The sequence below is a fragment of the Pleurodeles waltl genome, chromosome 1_2, assembly GCF_031143425.1.
Source record: "Pleurodeles waltl isolate 20211129_DDA chromosome 1_2, aPleWal1.hap1.20221129, whole genome shotgun sequence".
In the NCBI taxonomy this organism is placed as follows: domain Eukaryota; kingdom Metazoa; phylum Chordata; class Amphibia; order Caudata; family Salamandridae; genus Pleurodeles; species Pleurodeles waltl.
Window position 1 is genome coordinate 465,278,042 of NC_090437.1, and position 24,286 is coordinate 465,302,327.

Here is a 24,286-nt window from a genome sequence, read left to right on the forward strand (position 1 = left end):
TGTTCTTTTGCGAACTGATTAAGCTGGGCCTTATTATTCTGTGGTTGTGAATGCTGTCATCTTTGGCTGATCTGACCTGGTTATGGTTATTCGCGCTTGTTTGAATACAGAGTATACTGGCCAGCTCAGCTTTTCTATTGTTTAGTTTCTGGTGGCCTTGCATTTTTCTTGATGATTTTTTGTTTTTCCTGGAGAGAACTGGTAAGAACGGTTGTGAGTCCTTGGTTTCTGATCCATTTAAACTTGGAGGCGCAGTTAGCTCTTGTTGGAAGTTGTAGGCCGTTTGGCCCTCATCTGCTTTGCGGGCTGGTAGTTCAGAAGCTGATGTTGAAGCTGTTTCCTGGAGTAGTGAGTTTGGTGATTCTGGGCAACACTGAGGCTGTTGTTTGCTGGCATCAGTCTGAAGAGATAGACTGTTCAGTTCACATGTAACTGATTTGTTTTGCAGCAGAGCTGTATTTGTTATTTCAGTAATCATGTTTTTCATGACCCTAGGTAGATCTGCTAATTTTTCTATGGCTGGGCTGTGGCCACAATTTTGAGATGTTTCTGCCACGTTCAACTGCTCTCTTGTTATCAAGCCGTTCAGCTTTTTCCTTTTGGTGTTGATAGCCATTTTGTGTGAAGACATTTTTGTATGATCGCTATCTGAACATATAATTTGTCAGTGTTCATTGTAGTGGCTGTGCTAATTGCAGACAGGACATTGTATAAGGTGTTCCCATCAGGCCCTTCACTGCCCGGAGTCTCAGACTTAGGGTCAAACTCCTCTTGTGTTTCCTCTGTGCTCCTTAGTGTAGGGCTCCATTATGAGAAGGTGTTTATTGTAGTTGCTGTAGTAATTGCGGACAGGACATTGTATAAGTTGTTCCCGTCAGACCCTTTGCTGCCCTGGGTCTCAGACTTGGGGTTAAAGTCCTCTTGCGTTTCCTCTGTGCTCCTTAGTGTAGGGATGTGTGATAAGGAACGTTTTTGGGGAGGTTGGCCTCAGCTCCAGACAGGTCTGCTGCCAATTTCCTCCTCCCATGATTGTTGCTTTGCCAAGCTCTTTGTGGTGGTCATAGGTGAATTATTTAGTGTGGTCCCCTGGACGGTTGTAGTGGTTTGGTACCATGTTTGATCCTCAGCAGGTTGCAGATTTAATACTCTAATCAGTGGGAATAAAGAGGGCCCCCAGGATGGTGAGAAACACAAAAACAACAGATGGTGGACGGAATGTAGAACAAATCAAACATTCACACCAAATCAGTCTTGACCCTGTTCCCCATGGGAACAGTCCAGCACAAACTGCCAGGCCAGGGTCCCGTGCTTCCCATGCCACTGGATTCAAGCTAGCCTGGCTGATGAGGGGTGAAACCCTGAAACCGGTCCCAGGATGCTTGTTTCTGGTCCAGTGAGGACCTGGCTTGGCAGTTCGGGCTGGACTGTTCCCAGGAGGAACAGGGTCAAGACTGATTTGCATATGGCTGGGTCCAAACTGGGGTGGCATTGTGAGCAAAAGAACGATGGATTAAACCCAGATCTGTGACTGGGGGTGAGTGTTTGACAATGTTCAGCATTCCGTCCATCACTTGTTTTTGCTTTGTCGCCCTAAGTGGGAAGGGTATACCCACACGTGGGTCCCGTGCTTCCCATGCCACTGGATTCAATCTAGCCTGGCTGATGAGGGGTGAAACCCTGAAACCGGTCCCAGGATGCTTGTTTCTGGTCCAGTGAGGACCTGGCTTGGCAGTTCGGGCTGGACTGTTCCCAGGAGGAACAGGGTCAAGACTGATTTTCATATGGCTGGGTCCAAACTGGGGTGGCATGGTGAGCAAAAGAACGATGGATTAAACCCAGATCTGTGACTGGGGGTGAGTGTTTGACAATGTTCAACCCACAGCATGAGCCTCTTCTAGGACTGGTAGTGATCTTGGTAGCCAGGGCAAATATTAGCTATTTTTTATGTCTGAGTACTGAGTGATGGCAGTGCCTCTGAACGATTTTGTGGTGTAGTGATCACCACATGAGATCGCCTTACTCTTTACTTTTGCTTTTTGCTCGGTTGGTGTGGGACTCACTGAACTGAAGTGCCTCTGAACGATTTTGTGGTGTAGTGATCACCACATGAGATCGCCTTACTCTTTACTTTTGCTTTTTGCTCGGTTGGTGTGGGACTCACTGAACTGAAGTATTTCCATATAGCTTTTGCCACTTTAGTCTGGCTTGGTTTTGGTTTAACTGCTCCCTGTACCTCTTTGAGTTAGTTTGGGCAGGACTTTTTGCTGGATGATGCTGACGGGTTTACTGGAAATCAACTTCTCTTCTTCTTTTCATGGTGACTGATTCTTTTGGTGTGAATTTCTTTTTTTAAACCAATTTTGTGTTCTGTTGTGAGCCATTAGCAGAAGGGAGCTGCGAGTTCTCATTTAGTTTGAGTTTTGAGGAGCTTGGTCTCTGTGTTTGTGGCACAGATAGTGAGTGTGTCTCACAAGATGCTGCACAAACCTCACCCAGTCCTGGCTGGGCTGCTTCTATAGGGATCGAGGGCGCAATCCAAGCTGCGGCCGCTATGGCTACCACGCGTGTGCTGCTTGTGGTGCTGTGGTAACTTGGGGTCCAAGATCTTGGAGCATGCGGCCCCTCCTGGCTGTTCTGTGGACTGCCAGATTGCTATCAGTGTCCCCATTGTTTCGTTCTGTGGGTAAATTAAAGTGCTGAACAATGCTGCCTGAGGTCTGTGTGGCGGTGCATCAGTGCATCCTTTACTCTGTCCAAAGGATGGCTTAGTGTTAAAGAGCAGTTCCTCATTTTATGATTGTATGTGGCAGTGATTTCTATCCGTGTTGCCATACAGAACTGTACAGTTGGGCAGCTCTACATCCTTTTTATGATACAGTGGTTTCCCGTGGTTAATTCCTTTACCCAACCATTGGGTGTGGCATTTCTCATGCCCAGTCAGCTGATAGCTAAATAATGCTGAATAGCCCAGTTGCCTTTTTTGTTTTAGGTAAAAGGTGCTCTGGAGCCTTTGTGGCGTCAACATGCATTCCTATTGAGGCCGGTGGTGACGTGCACCAATCAAGATACCGGTGGTGAGCGGGTCTCACCAGATGCCCCACAAGCAGTCAGGCTGGGCCACTTCTGTGGCAGTTCAGGCCACACACTCGGGCTGCTGTGCTCCAATTGTTTGCCTGTGCGTCGCTCTCATTGTTTGCGGCACACTGGTACCTGTGGACCTGAGAGTCCGCCCCCACAGGCAATACTGAAACGTGCAGCTCCCGACTGCAGTGCCGCTGACCCTGCTCAGTCAGCTGCCAGAGTAACACACGTCAGCCCACCACCGAGTTAAGGGGTGGCGTAGAAGCTGTTTGCCAGGGTGTGGTGAGAGCCCTCTAAGCCGCTGCTTGCTCCGCTTGTCGGAGTCCGTTGGGAGTCCACTGGGGGTCACCACAGCAGCACGTCCACTCCAGAAACTCATTGTCACATCTGTCCCCACCAGGGAAACCACCGAAACCTGACAATTATTTCATTATCATATCTCATACATTCCTTTGTCACATTTTTCTCTCACAGATATTGTAGCTTCGCCTTCTTATCACAACCTTCTCTTCAAGATCTCCTTTTCTGTCTCACATACTCCTCTTGCCATCCCAATCTCACTTACACCCACCCCCACCCCCACCCCTCAATGAGAAGCTCCTCTCACACACATCTACACATCACTTTCACTTTTTCAAATCCTCCTTTCCATTGTCGCAAAACCCACTTCCATGCCCTTCTCACACAGTTAACTGCTTTACACTGTCTTTCTCATGGCTTTCTGACAAGGACTTTCACTTTTTTGCTCAATTGCTTAGGCAAACGCAGACGTGCAAGGATAGCTGTTTTTTATGCTCTATATTACCAGTGCAAATATTGAAAGATCATTTTTTAAAATGACACTGCTGCAAACAAAGCTATGTTCTTCAACTAGGAAACACTGACTTACAAAAAATCCTATGCAGGATTGTTGATTTAAATCAAGTGAGTAATGATTTCAAGATGAAACATCTATTTAAAAATTGAGCAAAATAACAGTTTGGGGCCATTTACAAATTGCAAGGCTTAGGGCCTGATTTTGAGTTGTGGGATGGGGTTACTCCTTCACAAAATCAATGGATATCCCATCCGCCATTTTCTGATTCCATTTTATCCAATGGAAATCGTTATACAGCGGATGGGATATCCCTCAGGTATGTGATAGAGTAACCGGTCCGCCAAACTCAAAATCAGGTCCTTTGTGTTAATAGTTTGGTTTTTCATTTGTTGAGAAATAGCTCTAACCTAATAGGTCAATGTTATGTGGACCACCCTAGACATACCCTAAGTAATTATGCCCTAGACAAGAATACAGGGGTCAGAATCTTCGTAATGCATTTAAAAGTGTGTGCACCAGGCGCGGTGTAATCCCAGATTTGGTATTGCACCTGTTCACAATGATGACAATCTCAAACTAACATATAGGTAGCTTGTATCTCCTTAGTGACCTCTTGTTATTTGAATAATCTTTCACCTACTGTAGGTGTTTGTCAGTGATGGCTCTTCTCATGATATTATCAGTAGTGAATGTTATATGATGTCATTTCTTGTGGTGTCATCAGGCTCAAAGGTCACGAGGCAACACATCCCCTGATGATTTTGAGGATTAAATGACATGTGATGTCACTTCCGCAAGGCACTTTTCAGATCCTTTTTCGTGAGTAGAGCGTACTAGAACATTCTGCGAAGGCAAACTCTGAACAGAGTAATTCACTGTCTGAAAAGGCTGCTTTTAGGGAGGACTCACGCAAATATATTCTTATTAACCCTATCCATTGTCCATAGTTGTGCCCTTTTAACCCTCTGAAAGACGTCACTCCTGACATTTAAATCATGAGAGGAGAGCGAGGGTTGGATGAAGAGTTGTATTACCCTAAGGGAGCCAGATGTGATTCCAGCACAAGAGGTTGGCTTAGATTCCAAGTGGCATGCATAAGAGATGAGATGCCATTTCTCAGCATTACGCAGCTGAAGAAGTCGCTCTGCTCTTGAGGTCTGGTCGTGTCAGCAACTGCACAGCAGACTGTGAAAGAGAACCGAAATAGCACAATAACAAAAATACAAACCAATATAAAATGAAGAAGGGCTTGAACACTGTGTCCTTTACAAACAAAGGCGGTTTCCATGGTACACGAAGTGTGCTGTTAGAAGAAAGATGGAGGCGAGTTCAGCTCGTGGCTCCTCTCAGCAGGGAGAAACATGAAATGAAGTCTTACAAAAACTGCCCTCTTTCGTCTCACATAAAGTGCTTCTATAATCGCTTTTTTGATATACAGAGTTAGTATCCATCCAAACGATTAGAACTGAGTGGCATTTTTACTGGAAGCGTTTTGCTACTATAAGCCTCGAACTGACAACTAATACTTACCCCTTGGCAAAGATAACCTTTTGTATATAATATCAGTTATTACTCGATGCCTAAAAATGTTGATATAAATGTTCTCTATCCCGGCACTTGTTTGTGCTTCAAGACGTCACATTATTTTTAAGCCTAGACTCAGGATTCACCATGGTGCTGTTATCATGTTGTTTTTTTTTCAAATATTTCTGAAAAGGGCCAGATGTTCTTGTAAAATATTTTTCAGCTTGACAATTCACATAGTCACTGTACATTTCTTCAGTTTATGATTCTCAAACCTGCTTTTTGTCCAATAAGTATTCCTTAAGAGCTTATGAGTGTGTAATAAGCACATATAACTTTCTGGTGGCTCCTTGCCACTTGAGGTCACACTTAATTGATATAGTGGTGCTGGCAGAAGAACCTTTATCCTTAACATAAAAATAGTTTGAAAACCTATTGCCAGGCTACATATTTATGCTCAATTTTAATGGGCAGGGGCAGAGCACTCAATAGACCTACATAGGACATAGAAAAGGAGAGGCTACCCGCAAGAGACTGCTTATCCTCATGCCAATGCCAGGCCCATGAATGCTCACCATAGTATTCAGTAGGATTAATAAGGTGTGCACATTACCTGAAGCTAATGGAAGCCCTGTTTCTGAAGGTTTTGACACACCATGCACAAAGATTTGAATTTCACTCCTAGACAAACTTGTAGACCACGGAGAATGACTGGTAGGCGACCATTGTTTGAGTTAATGTAAGACTAGTCTTACTACTACTGCATTCTGCAGCAGCTGTAGAAGATGTATTGCAACAAAAGCAAACAAACACAAATGATGGACGGAATGCGGAACCAATCAAACATTCACCCCCAGTCACAGATCTGAGTTTAATCCATCAATTCTTTTGCTCACCATGCCATCCCAGTTTGGACCCAGCCATATGCAAATCAGTCTTGACTCTGTTCCCCAAGGGAACAGTCAAGCCCGAGCTGCCAGGCCAAGTCCTCCCTGGACCGGAAACAAGCATCCTGGGACCGGTTTCAGGGCATCACCCTTCATCAGCCAGGGTTGCTTGAATCCAGTGGCACAGTGAGCCCGGGACCCACGTCTGGGCATATCCGGCCACTTATGGCAACAAAAGTAAACAAACACAAATGATGGACAGAATGCGGAACCAATCAAACATTCACCCCAGCCACAGATCTGGGTTTAAGCCATCAGTTCTTTTGCCCACCATGCCATCCCAGTTTGGACCCAGCCATATGCAAATCAGTCTTGACCCTGTTCCCCAAGGGAACAGTCAAGCCCGAACTGCCAGGCCAAGTTATCCTTGGACCGGACACAAGCATCCTGGGACAGGTTTCAGGGTATCACCCTTCATCAGCCAGGCTAGATTGAATCCAGTGGCACTGTTCGTTTTGCATTTGTTGCCCCTGGCAAGTGGGAAGGGTATGCCCAGACGTGGGTCCCGTGCTCATTATGCCACCAGATTCAAGCTAGCCTAGCTGAAGAGGGGTGATACCCCGAAACCGGTCCCAGGATGCTTGTTTCTGGTCCAGGGAGGACCTGGTCTGGCAGTTCGGGTTGAACTGTTCCCATGGGGAACAGGCTCAAGACTGATTTGCATATGGCTGGGTCCAAACTGGAATGGCATGGTGAGCAAAAAAACTGAGGGATTAAACTCAGATCTGTGACTGGGGGTGAATGTTTGATTTGTTCTACATTCAGTCCTGTTCATTTTGTAGAAGATGTATTAGGCATCAGAGTATGCCCAGGTGGCAGTGTTTGCATAGGTCAGAATTGACTCCAAAAGTGTACGGAGAATAAGGTTGACCCACATTAAGTCTTCAATAAAAGAAGGCGCCCTTAACTACTTTGGAAATGTGTGTGATTAAAGAAATTTGTGTTCCAGTAGGACATTGAGGTTCTTCGGTTAAGGAATGTGTAAATTAAAGGTGCCATGGTCTTGAGGAAGATAATGATGTGTTCACTAATTTTTCATCCTTTACAGGAATCAAATGCACAAGTAGGTCTACTGACCTTTTGACCCAGAAAGATGTGTTGTGAACCATCAACAATTACATCAACAACACTCCAGTAATTTATACACCATGACTAATAGTTGAAAGCTTTATTAGAAACTCAATGTCATGTAGACTATGCACAAAGCCAAGTTATAGAGATACATAATCACCAAGGGTTGCCCAAGGTGATGAAATAAATTGAAATAAATTCAGGTATTCACGAAGAATGATACAGAAAGTCAACAGAACTATCTGAGACACAGAAATCATGCAGTGGTCAGATTGCGCAAACATTTAGTCAATTCAAATTCAGTTAAGACATTAAACTTTGGCTGGGTAAAGGTCAGCACTACGGCTAACCAAATTAGGAAAATATATGTGTGGGGAGAGACACATACAATCAAAATAGAAAAATTATAAAAAATACAAAAATAATTTGGAACAGCATAACTTAGGCTTCAGGGCACTAACTAATAAAAAAAAAAGGAAAATAGGCACCAGCACAGTGGAGTTTCTAGTCTAAAACATGTCAAGGGGCATTGGCAAATGGCAGAGAGGAAGATACCTCTCCAAAGGATACAGCATTAAGGGAATATTCATCAGCAAAGCAACTGGTCAGCAGGGCAAGTGAAAGCATCAGGAAAGTGTCTGTCTCTGACCACTGAGCAAATTTCAATCATCCAACAGTATAATCATCCATTTGAAGTGTTCCAATTGGTCTCTAGTGTAAGTTCATGTTATGTTAAGGGGCATCATCCCAATCACAAATTATCACCAGACTTGGAGATTGCAACAGTTCAACATTCCCCCAAATCTTTCATGAGAACATCTCCTTTTCTGTGTGACTCCAAACTTTTGAAACAATTGTATATGATTTCAGTCCATGTTCCTGCGTTACAAAACAATTCAAGGCCAAATGGGTACAGTTCTTCTACAGTTAAACAATAGACGTTTTACTTGTGGTACTTTGCTTTACATGGGAATTAAATCTGAAAGAAGACTTGACGGTACGAAAAAATATTCATCACTTTTACATGACTGCGAAATGCAAGCTCTGGAGGCCTCAGTTATGCTAATAAAAGGAAATATTAAATGCGGTCAGTTAATACATTTCTAATAAAACACATTTGCCATGCAAATTTATAAATGCAAATTTATAAATTCATCATTAATAATATTTCATCAGTATGAGTAAAACATTTCATATAAATTGGAAAAGCTTTGTTATGGTATTACATTAGGTATAGCAGAGAACCGCATTTTCTCACTCGCACATAATTTCGAAATCATTAGTCTTTCATAACGCACAAGAAATCTAAATTTGTTTCTGTATTGGCTATTAGATTAGAGTCTAAAATACATTTTAACATCAACTTTAATCTTCTAGCATGTGAGTTAATCAAAAAGGCACCTATGCCCAAATGTGAAAAGCAAGCAATTTGCACATGCAAAATGTGCGTCAGTGCAGTTTTCTACATTTGTTTTTCTCTCATTTACGTTTATATACTTCAACTTGTCACAGTCTTATGACTTTAGTGACACGAGGGCAGAGCTAAAAAAGAGTCTTTCCTTTGATGATGAAATACACCATCACAAACAGGCCAAATTCTCATTTCAATGAGACAATTCAGAATCTCGATGTCTTATTTCAAGAAGATCTGCTGTAATTCACCATTTTCTTGAGATTACAATAATAAATACTTCTCCTTTTTTATTTCTATCTCCTCTTTCATCTGCCAATTCTTTTCTCTTTTCTCTTTTAGTATCAGTTTGTAAAATCCAAGTGTACCTATAACACACAGCCATAAACAACAGGAGTCTTAAAATGGTTTATTAAATCTCTTTTCCCATGTCTTCAAACCATTTTCCAATGGCTGAAAAGAAAATTTTTAATAACTTCCCATGCACTTGTGTCAAACCTTTCAGGTCTCTCTTCAAATCAGTCATGTTTGCAATGTACTTTCTTATCTCCTCACTATTGTCAGTTATTATGTGCAACAATGATGCACATGTAATGTCTTACAGACTCTGCCATCCTTTGGGAATAAGATGTCTAATGAAAGACAATACTGCAAAACCATTGATCTCACAGCAACCAGCTCTATGTCCATTAACAACATAGCCCCTGCAGTGTGAGTTACTAGCTCATCTACTATTGTTGACAACTTCCTAATCTTGAGATCATTCAAGATAACTCCCACTTATGGAATTATGGCACCAAATATATCTCCCACTATCTCTACAGCACTTGCACCTCTTTTAACTCTGGAATTTGATTTCTCATACCAAACTGGCCCATTAATACTGTCTATATGATACGTTTTCTCCCAGATAACACGTTGCTGTCGGAAAATGGGTCTCTCTGAAGGGTCACCCCAAACTTTTTGTCTTCCTCTTCCTCTTTTTCTGACCTCATTTTTGTTGGCTTTAGGACTTTGAGCACTTTACCACTGCTGACCAGAAATAAAGTGCATGTGCTCTCTCCCTAAAATATGGTAACCATGGCTCATACCCAGTTGGCAAATTTAATTTATCTAGAAGTCCCTAGTAAATTTCACTAGAAGTATCCAGGTCCTGTAAATTAAATGCTACTAGTGGGCCTGCAGCACAGATTGTGCCAACCACATAAGTAGCCTCTTAACCATGTCTCAGGTCTGCCATTGCCAGACCTGTGTGTGTAATTTCACTGTCACTTTGACTTGGCATTTAAAAGTAATTTCCAAGCCTTAAATTCCCCTTTTCTTACACATAAGCTACCCCTGAGTAGGCCCTAGGTAAGCCATACAGCAGGGTGCATTGTAAGTAAACGGCAGGACATGTACTTATAAGTTTTACATGTCCAAATAGTGAAAACTCCCAAAGTAATTTTTCACTACTGTGTAGCCTGCTCCTCCCATGGGCTAGCATTGGAAATTCCCTTATATGCTTTTAAGTGGTAATTTCTGATCTAAGAGGAGTAACCCTGTCATATTTGGTATGGTTGATAAGGTAGTGATAAATCTTATTTATTGGTGAAGTTGGATTTTACATTAATATTTTAGAAATGCCAATTTTACAAAGTAGGCATTTCTCTGCCCTCACTGCCATCTGTGCCTTACAGTCTGTCTCAAATCCATGTCTGGTCTGTGCTGGTTGACATTTCCCCTTGTGCATTACACCCAGTCAGCCATAAACACAGGACACTCAGCAGCATTTGCATTACTCTGCATACAGATGGGTTTCCCTGGGCAGGAAGGGTGGAAAAACTCTTTCTTACACTTCAAAGGCTGGTGGCCTGACCTCACACAAAGGTCTGATAAACCCACCCATAGGGCTTCTGGCAGACAGGGCTGGGTGGAAAGGATAATTTGTGCACTTCAAAACCAATCTTTGAAGTTTCCTCCATTTCAAGGGCACTTTTGGGAACATATATAATGAGTCTGTGACTCCACCAAATCAGACACTTCTGGATCTACAACTGGACTCTATCAGAGGGACTGCCTGGCTGCCCAAAGGACTCATCTGGACTGCTTTGCTGGAAGGACCACTGGCCCGCTTGTTGCCCTGCTGCCTGCTGACCCCTGACTTTGCTCGAAGGACCCTACCTTCCTCCTCAAGTGCTCTCTAAGGGCTTGGATTGAGCTTGCATCATGTTCTGAGGTCGATCAAAGACTTCACCAAAGAGAAGAAAATCCAGTACATCAGAAAATTGACACAACACCTGCAAAATTCGACACAGCTCCTGCCTCAGAGCTGAAAAATGTCTGCATGGCCTGCTGGAAGACAAAGCGCCAGTTGCCTCTGTTCAAAGCATTCTGGGTTTTCCACGCATTATCCCTAGTCATCAAAATATCCCTGCATTACAGCAAGGAACCAAGGCTGTGCTCCTAAAAACTGACACATCACCTTGCAGTGTAGGACGAAATGATGCCTTGCCTTTGCTGTGCTGGAAAAATTGGCCCATTGCTTTACTTTTAAATGCATCTCCTCCTCTGCGGTCCCTCTGCATCGTTATTTTTGATGCATCTCAGATACTGTGTGTTAAAAGGATACAACCATTGATTCTTAAGAATTGAGACTCATTTGGAACTTTTAAAAGTTATATCTTGACTTGTGCATACTGGATTTTGGTTGTTTTGGTCCTATTTATTTCAGATAAATATTATCTATTTTAATAAACTAGTGTGCAGTACTTTTTGTTGTGTTTTCACTGTGTTCCTGTATTAGTTCAATACTTTACACATTGCCTTTTAAATTAAGCCTGACTGCCCTCTGCCAAGCTAGTGTGAGAACAGGATAGTTTAGGTTGTGTTGCTACTTACCCTGAGTAGGACTGGTATCCCTACGTGGACAGGATGCATACTTCTGCCAACTAGAGACCCAATTTCTAACAGTTTCCTACCAGCCTTTTGGCAGGTTGTAATAAGCTTTCTTTCCACAAAAAAATAAACACCTGGTATTGCAGGATCCTGTCCATTTAACATAAAGGTACATGTGCTTTTAAACACAAAAACATTTCTACATTCACTAGTTCCAATGTGTGTCTGTCTTTGACTTTGATCTATATAATCATAATTTTCCTACATGTTGCCAATCCAAGGCTAAGGATCCTTTAGGATTCTTAGCCAGTGAGTGTGCCACATCTTTTTTCCAATTTTGCAAAACTACACCCTTTTCTATTTTGGCTTTCATTGCCCTCCTTCTGTATTCAACTTGTCTAACGAACAGTTTCTCTACTCAGCTAAGTATGCAGGTCAAATTATTCTTGTGTGCATATGCTGTTCCAAATGTCAGGGTAGGCTGAAAGAATCCTCCCACAATGTCATTATTTTTGCTTTCGCAATACTACTCAAGTGCTTCAAGATAGTCACAAAAGAAAACACACTAAATCATAGTTTGAATAGAAGTATTGGTAATACTCCTGATCATTTAGACCTGTAAGTGACAGAATACAAGAAATTCCATATGTTAGTGGCGAACCTTTATTCCTTCCTGTACTGATGACAGCATTTTTGTGCAAACATAGCAATTCTGCACCTGCATGGTTTCAATGTACTCATATAATATTATGTGATGAACATTTGATGTCAAATCACCCTTAGACCTATCTGTGTGTGTAAGTTTCTCATATAGGGGACCTTGATTTGTGAGTGAGTTCTTTAAATTCAGGGCACTTGTGACTGTTTCTCTCACTCTCATCATGAACATGCAAACTTAATTGAATCATCATCAATATAATCCCAATCACACATGCCACTGCAAAACCTACACACACACATACTTACATTTACTCTCCTTAATTGGATCAGAATTCATACCTTGTCTAGATTCAGACCACAATATATTTCCAGTTAAAAATTAAAATCAAAAATCAAAAATGCAAAAGTGACTTTCAATTATTTCACTGTCTTTTTCAGTCTTTTCCTTATTTGAGCAAAGCAAATTCACAAACAGTCTTATCAAAAACAAAAATAAAAATTCACAAGCTCATCAAAAGTCTCTTCTTATTTACAAAATTTCAAAAGTTCCAACGAAAGGTTCAAATGTCTGCAGTGATAAGCCATCTGGTAATGACTGACAGTTTCAAAGCAATCTCAAGTTCCAAAATGTTCAGCTGGATTCAAATGTTTCACACAAAAGGCAACAAACTCCTTCTAGCAGTCATCAGTTGTGAAATAACTTCATTTGTGAGCAGAGTATTGGCGACTTGGTACTCTTTTTCTTGTTGACCTCCTTGTCGCACAACCTTCTGTTTCATTGTCAATGCTCTGATTCTTCAGTTACTTCAGCAATGGTGGGAGGCACTTTTATCACTGTCTCTGGGCTTTTCTCGGGCCACTGATCTCTAGTAACAACTCTTTGCCCTTGCACAAATGGGGTTTCAATGTTGTCGGAGCTAGCAGGAATCTCTTGACTCTGCCTCAACCCTTCTGTACCTTCAACTACTGTTGACGCACTCATATGTTCACCAGACCGTGCATGCTGATCTGTGTTACTCACTTGTTCAGTCCCCACAGCTTGGCTAACCTTGACCTTTTCTCTCACTGTAACCGACCCTTTGGGATCAGGCGCTGTTTCATCAAGATGACTTGGAACTTTGCGTGTGTGGCTCACATGAATTCAGTTCAGAAGCCCAGAACACTTCACAGCTATTGTTGTAACCAGAACAATCTGGTACGGGCCCTTCCAATGTGGCTCTAAGGATGTCTTTTCTTCTGTGCTTCTTCACCTGCACCCAGGAGTCAGGCCATGACAAAGTTCTTGCTATGTTTGTGCAGTTGCTTCTCCATCCTGGCGAGTCCTTTGCAATAATTTGGAATAAAGTCATCTGTAATCTTCACAAGAGCATTCACAGGTACTGCTGGCAATCTCATAACTCGCCCCATGATGATCTCATGTAGTGTAGTGCGTCCTATTTAGTTTTAATGGGAAACAGGAGTTCAGCTTAGCCTTTTGCTTGCAGGCCTGTGTACCCGTCACCTAGTGACTTTTAACATTCTTAGCTTGCTCTGTTTTAGCACATTTATTGCATTTTTTCTTTCAAAATGGTTGTCATGTTTATAGTTAGGAAGATGTTTTAGTTTCATGTTATCAGTGCCACTCTGTAAAGGCGCCACAATCAGCATTAAAGATAAATGAGATATGCAGGTATTCACATCATGTACTTTCCCACTTTCGTATGACAGTAACATAATGTACCTTTTCAGGGAATTGTTTATATAATTGCCACCCCAAACATGTCTTCTTATCTATTGTTTGGAAACATACCTGTGTCAGGGGTCCTAACAGATCTGTATAAATACATCTCACACAGACAGAATTATCAGAGGGATTCCTACCAGATGCCATTGACGCTATCTATGCTACATGTCGCCTTGATGCTGACCCAGTCTTCGTGTCCTCACGGAGTCTGATCTAGAGATCTCATTCCAGGGTTATAAGGGTTGGGGTGCTCTTCTCACGGACGTGGTACTGGCAGATTAGGTTTAACACACCAAGCTCTCTTTAGTTTAAAGGTTAGGTTCATCATGCTAGGATATTAGGGCCTATTTCAAATTTATTTCATATTCCATTATATTGCAAGATGGTAGGGGTCTTTGTACTCATGACTCTTGTTTTTTACCATTCTATTTCTTGCATCGTTCATTATCCTAATCATTGCAGCCCAAGCAAGTTATTGTAGATTGCAGTCTTTTTAATAAAACCTATTGAAAACCTTACTGTGTCTCCTTCATTGCCTGTGTTTGACTGAGACATGTTGCTCATGTGAGAAACAGGTAATCTCTGTTTAACCACAACCTCCCGGAGATGTTGCACTCTTGAGTCCATGCGAAAGGGCTGCCACAAATCACCTTTTACTGTTTGGGTTTTTGATGTGGTACTGCTTGTGAGCTCGGAGGGTTGGGCCGACAGTTGAGACTTGTAGGTTTGGCCTAATCACCTACAAACTTATATACTGTCATCCCTAAACCAGCACTCTTGCCTACAGCAAGAGTCAAACTATGACAGTAGCGAAAAGCCTATCTGTCTGTTTCTGTGCTTCACATACTCATCAGGACAAGAGGCAATACATCTGGCCATTTCAGTGTTGTAGATGCAGATATTTTCACCAGTAGAGAGTTCAGTGTTACATTTATCTCCTCTACAAGACCTAAAGCTTCTGGTCTTTAACGGCAATGCAATCTTTAGCCAACATGTATTGCCACACAAAATTATTTAAGGATCTCACTGTTGGAATGAGTACCTCAGCCTGAATCCAGAGAAGTCAGAAAACTGAATCAAGGTACAAACTCCCTCAATAGCGGTTTTGCAACTGTGAGGCTTTTATTTCTTCTAGGTGGGTAAGCCTTGACCCAACGGGAGAAAACACACACCACCACAAACACACATCTAAGCCCGTTTCACACTGGCAATTCAGTGAAATCAAGTTTCATTTGGTTGAACGGTCCTTCTGATCTGCCTATGTGACTCATTGTATCAAATGTGCATTTTCCCACATTCATCTACATACACATTACACATCTGTGACACACTGCTTCTGAAACCAATCTGAATCTAGGGATGTGCCATGTTTTTCTGAAGGTTCTAATCATTGCATCTAAACCAATGTGAGCCTGTCCATGGTAGTATCTTGCCATCAGGTACAATAAGCTATTTGGCAACTCTACCTTACCCTCGTCCGAAACACAAACATCATCCTCATTCCTCAGGACACATCCTTCTCTAATCCAACCCTGTTTCTCTTCTTCTGTCACTTAATCCTGCAATATTTTGACTTCTTCCCAAGTATCAATAGCTGTCATAAAGAAATGTTACTGCCATAACTCAATTCCTCATTAAAGGAAGTGCAACGCAGGGCACAACATCTCGCAACTTCGTCAGCAGAGAAATTTCCCAAGTATATGTAACTATTTGATTACTGATGAGCTGCACATTTTACAACTGCAATTTTCACAGATAATTGTAATGCTTTCAGCAAGTGATAAATGTTGTCCTTGTTTCGGATCAGTGATCCCGAAGAGGTTATGATGCCTCTCTCAGCCCAAAAGTGTCCGAAGTCGTGAATGAAACCAAACCCATATTGACTGTCAGTGAATAAGGGTACTTTGAGCTGTTCAGAAACACACTATGCTCTAGAAAGAACAATCAATTTGGCTACTTGGGCAGAAAAGACTCCTTAAAGCCAAGGAGCTTCTATCACACTTGAAACTGTGAAAATTGCATAACCCGCACTCAAGGCACCATCAGGAGCTCTTAAACAGGAGCCATCAATAAAAAGGACATAGTCATTTTCAACCAAGGGGACATCTTGAATGTTGGGTCTTGGTTTGGTGTATAGTTCAGTCACATTAAAACAGTCATGCTCAACCTCATTCTGGTGTTTACCTGCATCTGACAAAAGAGTAGCAACATTCAAAACATTACATCCCTTAATGTTGATGCTAGGAGAACCAAGAATTATTTGGTCATAGCGGGTTAAACAGGCATTTGTTAGATGCTGGGTCTTAGCTCGGGTAAGCAAAATCTCTACTAAATGGGAAATAAAAACATTTGGTGGGTGGCCCATAGCAATTCTTATGCACTGCTCAATACTGATTCTCAATGCAGCTACGGCTCTTAAACAGCCGGGCAACTCTGCAGCTACAGGATCAAGTGTGGCTGAAAAATACGCCACAGTGTTGTTGCCATTTCCATGTAACTGTTTCAAAACTGAGAGAACACATCCATCCCTCTCACAGCCAAAGAAAGAATAACATTTGGTGTAACCGGGCATTCCCAGAGCTGGGGCTCGTCACAAGCTTCCTCTCAGCTCAGTGAAGCCTTTCATGCATTTATCATCAAATGGTATGAGATCAGACACATCCTTGTGTGTCAATCTCTGTAAGGGCTTGGACAAAAGGGGAACAATTCAGAATCTATTGGTGACAGTAGCCAACCACTCCCAGTAACATTCTGACTTCCCTTTGAGTAACTGAAGTATTCCTGCACCTTTCTGTATGTGGTGACCTAAGTAACAGACTTCCTTTTTACAGTACTGCAACTTTGCTGGGGAAGTTTTTTGTCCATTTTCTCCCAGATGATTCAAGAGATCTGTGGTATCTCTTCTGCATGCTTCCTGAGTATTTAATGCCACCAAAGCAATGTCAATATACTCCACCAAGACTGAATGATAGGACATTTTAAGGGACTCCAAGTTCTTTTTCAAAATCTGATAAACGGTTGATGGCAACACCATGTTAAAATATGGCTGCCAAATTTAATTGAAAAAAGGAATTGACTATTGTTAGAAATGAGGTCGCTAGTTGGCAGAGGTATACACTGTTGTTCACGTAGGGACCACAATCCTAGTCAGGGTAAGTCACACACAATCCAAATTCTTCTGTGCCCAGCCTCTGGTAGCTTGGCACTGAGCAGTTAGGTTTAATTTAGATGGCAATGTGTAAAGTATTTTTAAATAAATCATGCAATAACACAGTGAAAACACCACAAAAATACACCACACAGGTTTAGAAAAATGTAAGATATTTATTAGAGTAAATTAAGGTCAAAACTATCAATATTTGATAAGCACCAGTTGAAATATCACTTTTGCAATGATAAGAAGAGCCTTAAGTCTTTAGAAATCAACAAGTGTTTCTTGTGTGCACAAAGTACCTAGTATGCGTCTAAATTACACGCACGAAGACCACAGAGAGGGAGATGCGTGGAAGAAAGAAGGTGTGCTTTGGATTTCTGGACTCTCATAGACGATGCGTTGATTCTTTCCATGTGGCAAGGGCTTTGTGTCGATTTCCAGCACACAGGCTTGGATCTTCACTGTGATACGTGGTCTTTTGATGCACAAGGGTGATGTGTGGAAATCCTGGTGGGAAGGACAAAGTCACAGGTGCTGCATCGATCCGGTGTGGCGATGCATCAGCGTTTCTGTCGCACGGCAGGCGATATGTCAATTGCTCACGCAGGAAGTCGGGCTGTGTCGTTCTAGCTCACAATGTGTCGATCTGGTAGGGCTATGCATCGAAGATCCAGTCGCAACGCAGGCACTGCTTCCATCTCCACTCGGGGAGCCAGGCTGCGTCATTCCGTTTCGGCAATGCAGTGATTCTTTCACTGCTGGGCAGGCTGTGCGACGATTCTGGCAGGCTGTGCATCGATTTTTGCTGCACAAAGAGTTTCCTTGAAGAATAGAAGTCTTTCTGGCCCTGAGACTTTAGGAACAGGAGGCAAGCTCAATCCAAGCCCTTGGAGAGCACTTCTCAGCAGAGCCAGTGGCTAGCAAGGAAGCAGGGCAACAGCAAGGCAGCAGTCCTTCACAACAAAGGAGTCCAGTTGAGTCCTTTGGGCAGCCAGGCAGCTCCTCTTGGCAGGTTGTAGGATCTGATTCAGAGTGTCTGTCCCAGGAAGTGTCTGAGTTGGTGGGGTCAGGTGCCCAGTTTATATACCCAAATATGCCTTTGAAGTGAGGGAGACTTCAAAGAGTGGTTTTGGAGTGCACAAGGTCTCCTTTCAGTACATGTCTGTCTGCCAGGGTCCCAGTAGGGGGGTTGGCAGTCCATTGTGTGAGGGCAGGACACTAGCCTTTGAAATGTAAGTGTCAGGCGCCTCCACCCTTCCAGCTCAGGAAGACCCACTCAGTATGCAGATGAGTGCAGGTGTGACTGAGTATTCTGGGTTTGTGGTTGTCTGGGTGAAATGCACAAGAGAGCTGTCAACCAGCCAGACGTGTGTTGGAGACAGGTTTAAGACACAGATGGATTTTAGTGCAGAGAAATGCTCACTTTCTAAAAGTGTCATTTCAGAAATACTAATATAAAATCCAACTTCACCAATAAGCAGGATTTTCTACTACCATTCTGGCCATACTAAAAATGACCTATGTACCCCTTTCTGATCAGAATCTACCACTCAAACAGTATATGAGGGTGGCCCTAATGTTAGCGTATGAAAGGAGCAGACCTCACAGCAGTGGAACACGAATTTCAGAGTTTTCTACTACCAGGACATACAAAACACACAGATATATGTCCTGCCTTTTACCTACACAGCACCCTGCCCTCTGCGTTACCTATGGCCTACATTAGGGGTGACTTATATGTGGAAAAGGGGGAGTTTAAGGCTTAGCAAGTACTTCTAAATGCCAAGTTGAAGTGGCACTGAAACTGCACACACAGGCCTTGCAATGTCAGGCCTGAGACCTAGTTAAGGGGCTACTTATGTGGGTGGCACAACCAGTGTTGCAGGCCCACTAGTAGCATTCAATTTATAGGCCCTGGGCACATGTAGTGCACATTACTAGGGACTTACAAGTAGATCATTTATACCAATTGGGTATGAACCAATGTTACTATGTATTAAGGGAGAGAGCATGTGCACTTTAGCGCTAGTTAGCAGTGGTAAAGTGTGCAGAGTCCTAAAACCAGCAAAAACAGTGTCAGAAATGTGGAGGGAGGCAGGCAAAAAGTTGTGGGATGACCACCCTAAGGCTGTCAGGTCTAACAGCTATCCTGATGGAGGGGAATTGAAAAGAAGACTTGACACAAGTCAATGACCATAAACAATTCTGCATCATGATGAATCTGAAATAAAATCACTGCTGGATTTGATACCACAGGACAACGTGGAATGATAATCTTGTTCACTTTTCGCAAATCCTGACTTGTGCAATATTTTACATTGGGTTTCCGCAATCCTAACATAGAGGAATTTTAAAGGCTTCCCAAAATTTCCTTCAGAACACCTTTCTCAATCGGACTTTCGATCAAGGGTGTTATTCCTGCAACTATCTCAGGTGTCATGTTGTAAGAAGGCATCCTCTGATATACTACATTGTGCTTCACTTTGATATTGACTGGCTCAAATCCTTTCATGAAAATATATCCTTTCCTAAAAAATCCCAAACTTTAGGAATGACTGTTTCTCAAAATTCTTTGGGAAATTCATTACACGTCATCACTGGATAGAGTGAGACAAGTGAGTACTGCTCTACAATTTTACAAAGGACATTCTCTCCCTCATTTGTTTGTGTTTCTGTTCTTTTGGGGTACAGCTAATGGAACTGTTTAGCTTACATAACAGGTCACGTCCTAACAGATTTACTGGACTTGAATCACAAACCACAAATTGGTGCTTGTCTTCAAAGAAACCTTTTTACATGTTCCGTCACAGGATTTCTCAACTGCTTATATGCTATTCCTACAAACTGATTTTTTTTTCTCATAGAGGAAAGTCTGGCACTTCTGCTGTTCTGACAGTGGAACGTGTAGCTCCAATGTTGACCAAGAATGAGACAATGTGTCCCATAAATTTGGCAATTACATCTAAGAAGTTCTTTTCACACAAGGCAATTAAGGCAAACTGTGAAGCTATTTGATTCATGTTTGCATCTGCCTGTTGATCCATGTTTACTTTTGCCTTCTGATTAATGTTTTGCTGAGGAATAATCACATGCTGCTGTGTCATCGGGGCTTGTGGAACCTGCATCTGTTGTCCTGGGGACCCTTGTATGTTTGGACTTCGCGGTGTTTGGACTCTCTGATTCAGAACCTGATTGCTACTTTGAGTCTGAACAACTCTAGCATTCTGTACTAAATTGTTCACGTTATTATAGGGACATTCCCTCCGCCAATTACCATAATTTCCACAAGCATGACATGGACTCATTTTCTTCAATGACTGAATATCAACTCTGATCTACATGAAGATCACGTTCTATACCTCTAAACTGAACCACAATGCTAACTTGTGGTGCACACCTTGCATTCCACTTGTATTCACCATCATTGGTGGAGTCTGACTTCCTTAACTCGCAGCCATTAATAGCATCACCATCAAGTTTTCTTTCAACTTTTTCTGCTTGAATTCAATTTCAGCACTACAGTACCTTGCATACTACAGGATCTCACCAATGGGTTTGTTCTGCCAACAAATTAAATGTTGCTGAATTGTTGCACTACTATCTGGGTTCAATCCTTGCACAAACATAGACACAAAACGGCCCATATCTTTTCTCTCAATGTTCTCAGAACCACTGTGCTGTTTGAAAGCTTGCAACAATCTCTCATATTATGCAAGAATGGACTCTTTAGTTTCCTGTGCCATTCTGTAAAATTTGTGCCAAACAACATCTTTCGGAGAAACTTTGTTCTTCAGGAATCCAATTACCTTACAATGTTTTTTTGCCATCTCCTTAGACGGCGCACCTGTTACTGGATCCCTCACAGGTTCATGTTATAACCATTTACCACTCTTTTTGCGCTCAGTCGACAAATCCACTGGAACCACAATATCAAACAATGTATTCAAATCTTCTAACAGGCATTTTGAAAGGTTCACAAATTTCTCTGTCTGCTTGTACCACTCCACTGGCTTCTCTCTCAATCTGGAGTAATCATTTGTGAATGACAGTATATCACTCCTAATCCAAGGTGCATGTACATAACCTCCACCTGTTATTTCTCTCATAGGCATCATGTTTACATTGTCTTCAGCTTGATTTGCTCCAGCTGGAGATGAATTCTGATTTTCTGCTTTGCTTTCTTCTAATCTCTCCTCTTTGCCCATCTACTTTCCCATGTATCTAATGCTCCTCATATTTGAATGTATGTTATTCATTCCTTAATGTGCATTCTCATTCCAGGTGATGTTACTGAACTGTAATCTGCAACTTCTTTTCAAAAAAGGTTTTGATTTTTCTAAATCTACTTCCAATCCTGCTACCTTCTCATAAGTCAGTCCTGCACGTTGAGTAATATCTATACACATGAAACACAAATCATGTTCTGTGTATGTTTCTAGTTGCTCCTTCTCTAACCTTCCCACAATTAATTAATTTACTTATAATTTCAATCTGGGCACATTCACTGTTCTTTCTCTCTCTGGTGTCTTTTGTGATCTAACATTACCATTTGTTGCACCGGTTGCTCCTTGCTGGGTCAGAATGCTTAACCAATCAGTTAATTGTTGCAAACTAATACTATTTCCCTGTGGCACATTTGTGGGGTACCTTAATATACGCTTATAATCTGATCAGATGTGAGCATGTAAAGAAGTGAGGTTCCATGAGGAAAACCTCCCATCAAGAACCAGTCCTGCTTGATTTAAAATCTAGTTAGGTTCTGCAATTTGTGTAGGAGTCAAAGTTGGGACAAAATAAGCTATTCTCTCCATCTCCAAATTTTTTGAATATACTGATCTCGTCATACCAATTGGTGATATCCCAGCAAATGCAGCTGGTGCTTTGGGAACTGCTGAAGCATTCATTTTCTGAGCATTACTTCCAGGGTTACCTGACACATACAATGGAACAACTGGACCTATGCTCACAGGAACTGTTAGTGCATTGGGTCCCATCTGATTTGTCTGACTCTATGGAGTTGTCATTCCATTAATTTGATCTGTTAAAACAGTACTGAAAGTCTGTCCTGTTTGAATATGGGTAGCATTTGATATTGGCTGGATTGGTGTATACATAGGAATAGTATGATTCTGATTATAGTTCTGTGCAGGTGTCTGCATCATCTGATTCACATTAGGACTTGGTATTACCTGGTCCACAACTGGACTTGTAATGGGCTGTGCTGCATTAACAGTTTGAACTGGTGGATAAACCAAGGGCACTTGTGTCACTGAATTTGCAGGTGTACCTGGAACTTTCTGAATCGGGGTCTGTGCAACTGGAGCAGTTGGCACATTCAGGGCTACATTCTGTACTGCTTCCTCAACTAAATGGTACAGTGGGGGATAATTCATCAGAAGCTTATTTATGAACTCATCTTCCGAATGACTCTCATATGTGTGATTATCTTTTACCCTCATCTTCGGCTGTCTGATCTGTCTTTGCTGACTGTTTTTTCCCTCTATTCAGTTTTGTACTTCTATCACCTTCCTCTGTATCAGTCAGAAACATTCTAACCCCATCTAGTATTTCTGCTATCCACCTTTTTTCGTTCTGCATCCCATCTAGCTTCCACTAATGTCTTAACTGCTTTCCGTCTTCTATTCTCAAATGTTGTTGTTTCTTTCTGTCTTGCAACAAGTTCCCAAATAGCAAGGGATTCAAATTGTACGGTCTTGGAGGAGTCTTTAATTCACACATTACTCCTTAAAGTTTCTAAAATTTTCAGATTAAATGATCCAGAACAAGGAAATGCTAATGATCCCTTGTTCAAAGTTATTTTACACTAATGTCAGTGCCCAGATACCCTTAGGGGTGATAGTGCGGGACTGTGCAAATGCTCTAATTGATTGACTGACTGATTGTTTAAGCCACATGCCTGCTGAAACTCCTCTTGTTCCCAACAGTTTATAAGCTGTTGTTTCCTCAGATGCTGCCTAGTCCCCCACTCTAACTGGAATGAACACATCTCCTCTTAGTGCATTCCTTAATGCCTTGAGAAATTTATTTTTTGCTCAAATTCAATTAACCACAATAATTTTCGATCAAACCAGGAAGTACTTTCAGTCCCACAATCCCTTTTTGCAAGCTGTTCTAAACCAATAGTAGCACAAGTCTGTCCACTAATACCAGTGTGGTTTCACTAAATGACCTATACCAGCGCAGCATGAAATGACATCACACTCAATTCTCTCAGCAGCTGTGAATGCTTCACAATTGTCTCTCACACAATCGCTTACTCAAACCTAATGCAAAATTATTGGGAGTAAAAAACAACAACCTGTCTGCACACTATGGGTAGGAACTCAAACACTTCGAAAGCTGTACGGGCTACACTTCTGACTATGGCTTTCACAATTACACAACAAGTGCAACTTGACCAGCAATTCTCACTCCGGTCGATATAGATCATCCATGTGCACTAAGGATTCACTAACTACCAACCATGACTCACTCTCACTCAATGAAAAACTATTGGCATTGTCAATGGTTCCTCATGACAAATACCTCACTGCAGACAATAAATAAACCAAGTGTCTTCTACACTTGTACATTATCCCGGGAGCTTAGGCCTCGACGGACCTGTCAAAAACAACAACAACCGCACACATTTTTTAGCACAAAGCGCCACAATCACTTTGAGCATGACAACTCCACAAAACACTTCACAACATCACACTTCACCCCAATCTTCAAGCAGAAAGCATTGCAAGTGCAAAACCATATTTATGCTCATGCAACACATTACTTGTAGTCACAATGCTGGACTTCATCAATCTCTGGAACGGAAATCTTGAACTGGGCAATGACATGAGGTAAATCCTAACTCCCTACCACTAAACAAAAATATGGTTCCCCTTCTTATGAGACAAAACCATCCTCTGCTACCAGAACTGTGGGCACATTTTTCATCCTTCGCAGGAATCAAATGCACAACGAGGTTAACAGACCTTTTAATCCCAATTACATCAATACCCCCCCA